Here is a 6000-nt window from a genome sequence, read left to right as displayed (position 1 = left end):
GGAGGTCCCACCGTGCCCCACTTAGAGCAAGGGACTCAGCAAATGTCAACTGAAGGAACGAATGAATGATACTCAAATATATGGGCAAAATGTCATTCAGGGTCACCCCTCACACAATCCCTTTGTAGTCAATGAAAATGGCGTGTCTGCACGGTGAGCCTGGGAACATGCAGACCGCCTTTAAAAATAGACCAGCTGGGGCGCCTGGGTGGCGCAGTCGGTTAAGCGTCCGACTTCAGCCAGGTCACGATCTCGCGGTCCGTGAGTTCGAGCCCCGCGTCGGGCTCTGGGCTGACGGCTCAGAGCCTGGAGCCTGCTTCCGATTCTGTGTCTCCCTCTCTCTCTGCCCTTCCCCCGTTCATGCTCTGTCTCTCTGTCCCAAAAAAATAAATAAACGTTAAAAAAAATTAAAAAATAAAAATAAAAACAGACCAGCTGGGTTCAAATCCCAGTTCTACCACATACTACCTGTGCGCCATGAGCAAGTTACCTCATCTCTGTAAAATGGGGGTAATAGTGTACTTACCTGGGGGCATTAAGTGGGTTCATTCACATGGCGCATGTCTAAAAGTATCTGTCGCAGAGTACTCACTAAAAGCCTTCGCCATCATGCTGTCATTCCCAGTTGGAATGACTCTCACTAGGTGACAGTGCCTTCTGTGATCCAATGACCTACAAAATGGTGCCTGGGGCCAGACTCCTGGGCAGCGTGATTTCCCACAAGCTGTTCCACAGGAGAGCCTCCCAACGGCTCTGCATCTTAACAAAATGAGCCTGGCAGGTCCTTCATCTCGTTCCACAGACTTTCAGTTTATGCCGTTTCAGCCTCTGGGCTGTGATCTCCTTAAGGGCAGAGACGAAAATAGTAAGAGCCAGCACTCCACCATCCGTACCACGCACCGGGCACTCTCTGTTCAGAGTGTTCACATGGATCCTCTCATGCGTTTTTTCAAAAAAGTCTTACGAGGCAAGTAGGGCGCAGAGAGGTTCGGTAACCTGTCCAGAAGCGTGGAGCCGGCATTTAAACCCAGCCAGTCCGGCTCCAGAGGCTCTGGGCTTCCCCACGCCATCTCGCCTCTCCTCTACATCTTTACTACCTGGCGCATAGGAGGCTCTCAAGAAATTTTTGCTGAACGAATGGATCCCAGTGGCATCTTCAGGGAAGCCTTCTAGTGTTTTTTTCTCTCTCCAGGATTTCTGGCTGGGTCCCTCTCCCATGGTCCCCTCTAAACCCACCCACAGCAGCTGCTAAGGAGTCCTGCTCTCCTCAGGAAAGCATGCCCTCTTGGGCTTGAGGCAGTGGCCTTGCGTGACCCCCACCAGGGTTCCCTCTCAGCCTTCTGCTCTCATTCCCTTTCTTAGAAAGAGTTGCTGGAGACTCCACATCACTCCTAAGAATGGAAATTTTCATGCTAGGCTGGGGGAATTAAGAATGATTTTCTGTGGGGGGGGGTGGATTTTAACTGGACTTTATTCTCACTACTTTGTTTTAACTCTATAAAAAGTGTATGTATTAACTGGAGAAACTGTGGCAACTACAGAAGTAAACAAGGGAGAGAATTTTAAATGGAGGATATTTTTGCTCTTTATTCAAAATATTCTTTAATATTTAAAGATCCTTACAGTAAAAAAATAAAAATGAAAAGAACCCAAGTGATTAGACATTATGCGTTAGGGAGAGAGAAAACCTTTCTAATTCTGACTTGTTCTCATTCGGCATCTCAAGACCTTGACAACTGCTTTAATACCTTCTGCTCCTGTCCTAAAATGGTGACATGATCCATAAGGTAAAGGCAGAGTTTCAAAAACTGCCCTGATTCTCCCATAGTCCCTGAAGAGAAATGGCAAAGTGTGTCCACGTTCAGCCCAGGATACAGGAAGGCACGCAGAAGAAAAACTATACATTCCACCTTGGCAAGGCTTTGAGGGCTTCTTACCAACCCTCCCGCAGAACCCTTCCTTCTTTTCTACAAAAAGTGGTCCTGGTCATATACACCTAAATCTATTCATGCAGCTTTGCAACTGAGTTTCAAAAGACATTCCTTTGCTGGAAGAATATTGGATTTTTCTATGAGTTCTTAATATTTCTGCCTCCACTAACGAGAACTTACCCACTCTCATTTTTGTAACATAAATTACAAAGGTGATACAAATTTATGTATCTAAATGTAGAACATTTAGAAAATACCAAAAATGTGCAAAGAAGGAAACGAAAAGCATCAGTAGATCCACCTTCCTGAGAACCTAGCCCACTCTGGAGTTGTGGCTCTGAACGTGGATAGATAAGTGGAACGGGAGAGAAGAACACGTGAACGGGGATATCTGTGTCCTTGGCTGGTCCCAAATGCCCTGCGTGTGGTCACGGCATTCCGATCCCCTTTAGAAACTGCTTCCTCATAAACTCTCTTCCCCACAACCAACCAACCAACCAACCAATCAATGTGTACCACACACACACACACACACACACACACACACACACATACATATGAATACTGTGGTAGTACAAGGACATGTCAACCCCAGTCAGTCCCAATACCATTTTCACAGGGTTAGGCATAAAACCCAGCCAGTCTAATCTAATTCCTTCCGGGGGACGTTTCCTAACTGGGTGAGAGAAAGAGATTCCCTTCTGCTCTGGTGGTAAAGACGGAAAGATGAGCTCCCTGGAGCCACTAGCTACAATAGCTGTAGCCCCGTGGAGAAGGTTGTTTCAGACAATGAACGGAAGACAAGAATACTGAAGAATCTTTCACGAGTCCCTGGTGTGGCTGTTCCTCGCTGTAGCTGAACCTGCGTCAGGTTCTCTCTGAGAGCAGCGACTTCCTGCTTTGCCCAATTTGGTTACCGGAGCCTGTACGTTTCTTTTGGTCTGAGGTATTTTGAGTTGGAAAATTCCTCACGGAATCAAGAGTCTTGTTTAAACAAACACACCTACGTTACACGTAAGGAGAAAAAATTAGGGAGGTGCATTCATTTAGGATAAATTTAAAAAATCTATGCAGAAGAAAGTGTCGGGCCTTGCCCTGCCGCGCCTCGTGTGGCCTGCTCTGGATCTGACCAGAGATGAAGGTGGCATAGCCCTTCTCAGACAATCCAACTAGCTGTCACCACTCTCAGAGCTCTCATAGGGGTTAGGGGATGTGTCCCAATACTGTGGGAGCATGAATCCTAGCCTAGCCTTCTTATTCATGCTGTTTCTCTGGAACCGGGTTTCTCAACTTAACAGGGAGGTGAGCCGACTCTACCATAGACAAGGTATTATTGTCTAGTGTCCTTTCTGCCCTTCGACCATTAAGCCAGGCGGGCCACCATTCCCTGTGCATCCAGTGGCCACTGAAGGAAGACTCTGGATAGCTCAGCTCCATTGTCAAAATCACCCAGACCCTACCTCACCTCACTCCCAACCCTTTCTAGTCTGCTTCTAACTCCTGCTTCAGATTTGTGTCCCAGATTTTGACTCCTATCCTGCCCCTTTGTTTTTCACAACTAGTCTTGGTTTCATCTGTTGAGCCAGAGAACTCCCCAAGAACTTTTCCTCCCATTTTCCCTACCCCCTCCTTCAGCCCACTTTGTCCCCCTTGTTTCTGCCCCAAGCCCCACTCAGAACACAAATCTTAACATTAATTCATTTGGCTGCCTCCCCAGATATATCTCTCCCTCCCAGGTCCCTGAAGGCAGAAGGTTGGGGAGTATAAGCAAAGAGGAAGGATGGAGGTCCGTCTGGACCGGAACAGAAAGGTCCTTCTGGGTTACAAACAGGAAGGCACATTCACATGAGGTAAAAAAGCATTAGTCACCACATGTAACAAGATGGAGGAGTTTCTTTACAGATTCATGGAGCTGAGAAATAAATGGGTCCCAGAGTTTACTCTCTTGCCCCATTAGGTGACTTGGTTGGCTCTATCTACACTGAGTGCTGGTTGGGAAACGTTTCAAGGAGGATTTACAGCACCTCTTATTTTGTTCATCTGTCTCCCTATCCAGGGAAGAAACAATCCACATCTTTCTTGTGTCATTACCTAAAATAGATCATTTAACCTTTTTATTAATACAACTTGCGTTTCTTTTCCCCATGGACATTCTAGAGAGCAAAGAAGAAGAGCCCAGCTCTGAGCCAAAAGAGCATCTTGAGAGGGTTTCAGTGACCTGCTGGCCCCTCCTTGTGTTCCTTCCCCTCCAAATGGGGTCCACCTTTTCTCCTCTGCCTCCACTTGCTTGTTGGCTCGATTATGATTGTTCTCTGCCACCTTCCAGATTGGATTCAAGATAGCTGGAAATAAAAAGCACATATAATAGGACAATTTCAAATAAAGATAAAAAATGATAAAAGAATCTATCAGTTGGAAGGTGAACTTGGGTAGAGACTGGAAACTTGGGTAGAAAATGGTAACGGGCAATAAGCAAACCTCTATTTGGGTCCTGTTTTCACTGGTGATAAATACTGATTTGGTACGAGTAAGGGTAGTGCAGTGACTCTTAGCTCGGTGGCTGATTGGTTTTTCCATGATTATTGAGCATTTACTAGTGCCACGCACTGTTCAGGATACAGAGATGCCCAACATTTTTTAATCCCCATCCTCAAGGTGCTCACAATCTAATCTGGTCCCGTTATAACTGTACGTACTGAAAATACTCATAAGTTTCTCTGTGTCTGATCCACCCACTCTTCTAGGCTCTTCTATGTTATGTGTCATGCCTCATGTAGTTGATGAAACCTGCCCAAAATTATTGGACCAGGGATGTATGTCCAAGCCAAAGATGGCCATCAGGCACTGGACTCAAGGGAAATCAAATATTCCTAGGGACACTTGGTGTGAGATTGACTGTTATATTTCTTCTGTATTACATGAGGCCATGCAAATTTTGGCAGATCGTGTTTTCCAAAATGCCTGTAACATATCTCCTATCCCACTCGCTCTTGACACTTCTCCCATTGAATGGGGGAGTTTATGTTCTCTCCCCCTTGAACTTTGCGAATGCTTCAAGTGACAGAGTATGGCAGAAGTGATGATATGTGACTTCTAAGTCTAGCTTCTAAAAATGCCACGTACTTCCACTTTGTTCTCTTGGGATATTGCTCTTGAAATCCAGCTACCATGCTGTGTGGCAGCCATGGAGAAGCCCATGTAGTAGGAACCAAGGCCCCTGGCCCACACGCCTGGCTGGGTTCCGCATCAAACAGCTGGGTACCAACTTGCCAGTCATGTGAGTGAGCCGTTTGAAAGCAGATCCCCCAGCCCCAATCCAGTTGCCCAGATGATGCTGGGCAGAGATAGGCTGTTGCCCATGAACCCCACCTAAATTGCAGACTCATGAGCAAAATAAATGATTGTTGCTGCTTTTAAGCCACTAAGTTTCATTCGTTGTTTCTTTATTCAGTGACCAAATCCTTACCAGAACCTAGGTCCAGAAACTAAGTTTTTTTACCTTACCACCCCTATTCCAAACCCTGACTTTTTTTCTCAGCATGATTTACCATTTCTACTGGTCCTGGGGTCCTTCCTTCACTGCCCTCCTGAAGCTTCTGTTACTTCTGGTCTGAATCTGCCCACCTTCAGGCCTCCTTGACAATGACTGACACCTTCTTAAACACCCTCCTATTGCTTATTACTGGGAAGGCAGTTTAGTGTAGCCGTTTAGGTCATGTGCTTTGGAGTTAGGAAGACATGAGACAAATTCATAAGTTCCCTAATCTTATCGTAAAAGTATATTGTGAGGGGCGCCTGGGTGGCTCAGTAGGTTAAGCATCCAACTGTTGATTTCGGCCAGATCATGATCTTACAGTTCATGAGATGGAACCCCACATTGGGCTCTGTGCTGGCAGTGTGGAGCCTGCTTGGGATTCTCTCATCCTCTCTCTCTGCCCCTCCTCAACTCGCGTGCACGTGTGTGTGTGTGCACGTGCACATGGGCGCTCTCTCTCTCCCTCTCAAAATCAGTAAACGTTTTTTTTAAGTATATGGCGAGGATTAAAACAAGACGATATATGGTAGGTAC

At 46.2% G+C, this 6000-nt stretch overlaps 1 protein-coding gene across 1 annotated transcript in view; it reads right to left on the bottom strand.

Moving 5' to 3' along the window:
• Window positions 1-4030: 4030 nt before the first annotated feature.
• TMEM154 (transmembrane protein 154) overlaps window positions 4031-6000 on the bottom strand; it is a 51163-nt gene continuing 49193 nt past the window's right edge. The window contains exon 8 of the mRNA XM_040472321.1: window positions 4031-4273. The gene's annotated coding sequence lies outside the window, so the exon portion shown is untranslated. The remainder of the gene's footprint in view (window positions 4274-6000) is intronic.

The sequence above is a fragment of the Herpailurus yagouaroundi genome, unplaced genomic scaffold (assembly GCF_014898765.1).
Source record: "Herpailurus yagouaroundi ecotype Mexico unplaced genomic scaffold, PumYag 28, whole genome shotgun sequence".
In the NCBI taxonomy this organism is placed as follows: Eukaryota; Metazoa; Chordata; class Mammalia; order Carnivora; family Felidae; genus Herpailurus; species Herpailurus yagouaroundi.
The sequence above is the reverse complement of the archived record's forward strand: the minus strand, read 5'-3'. Positions and strand labels throughout refer to the sequence as shown.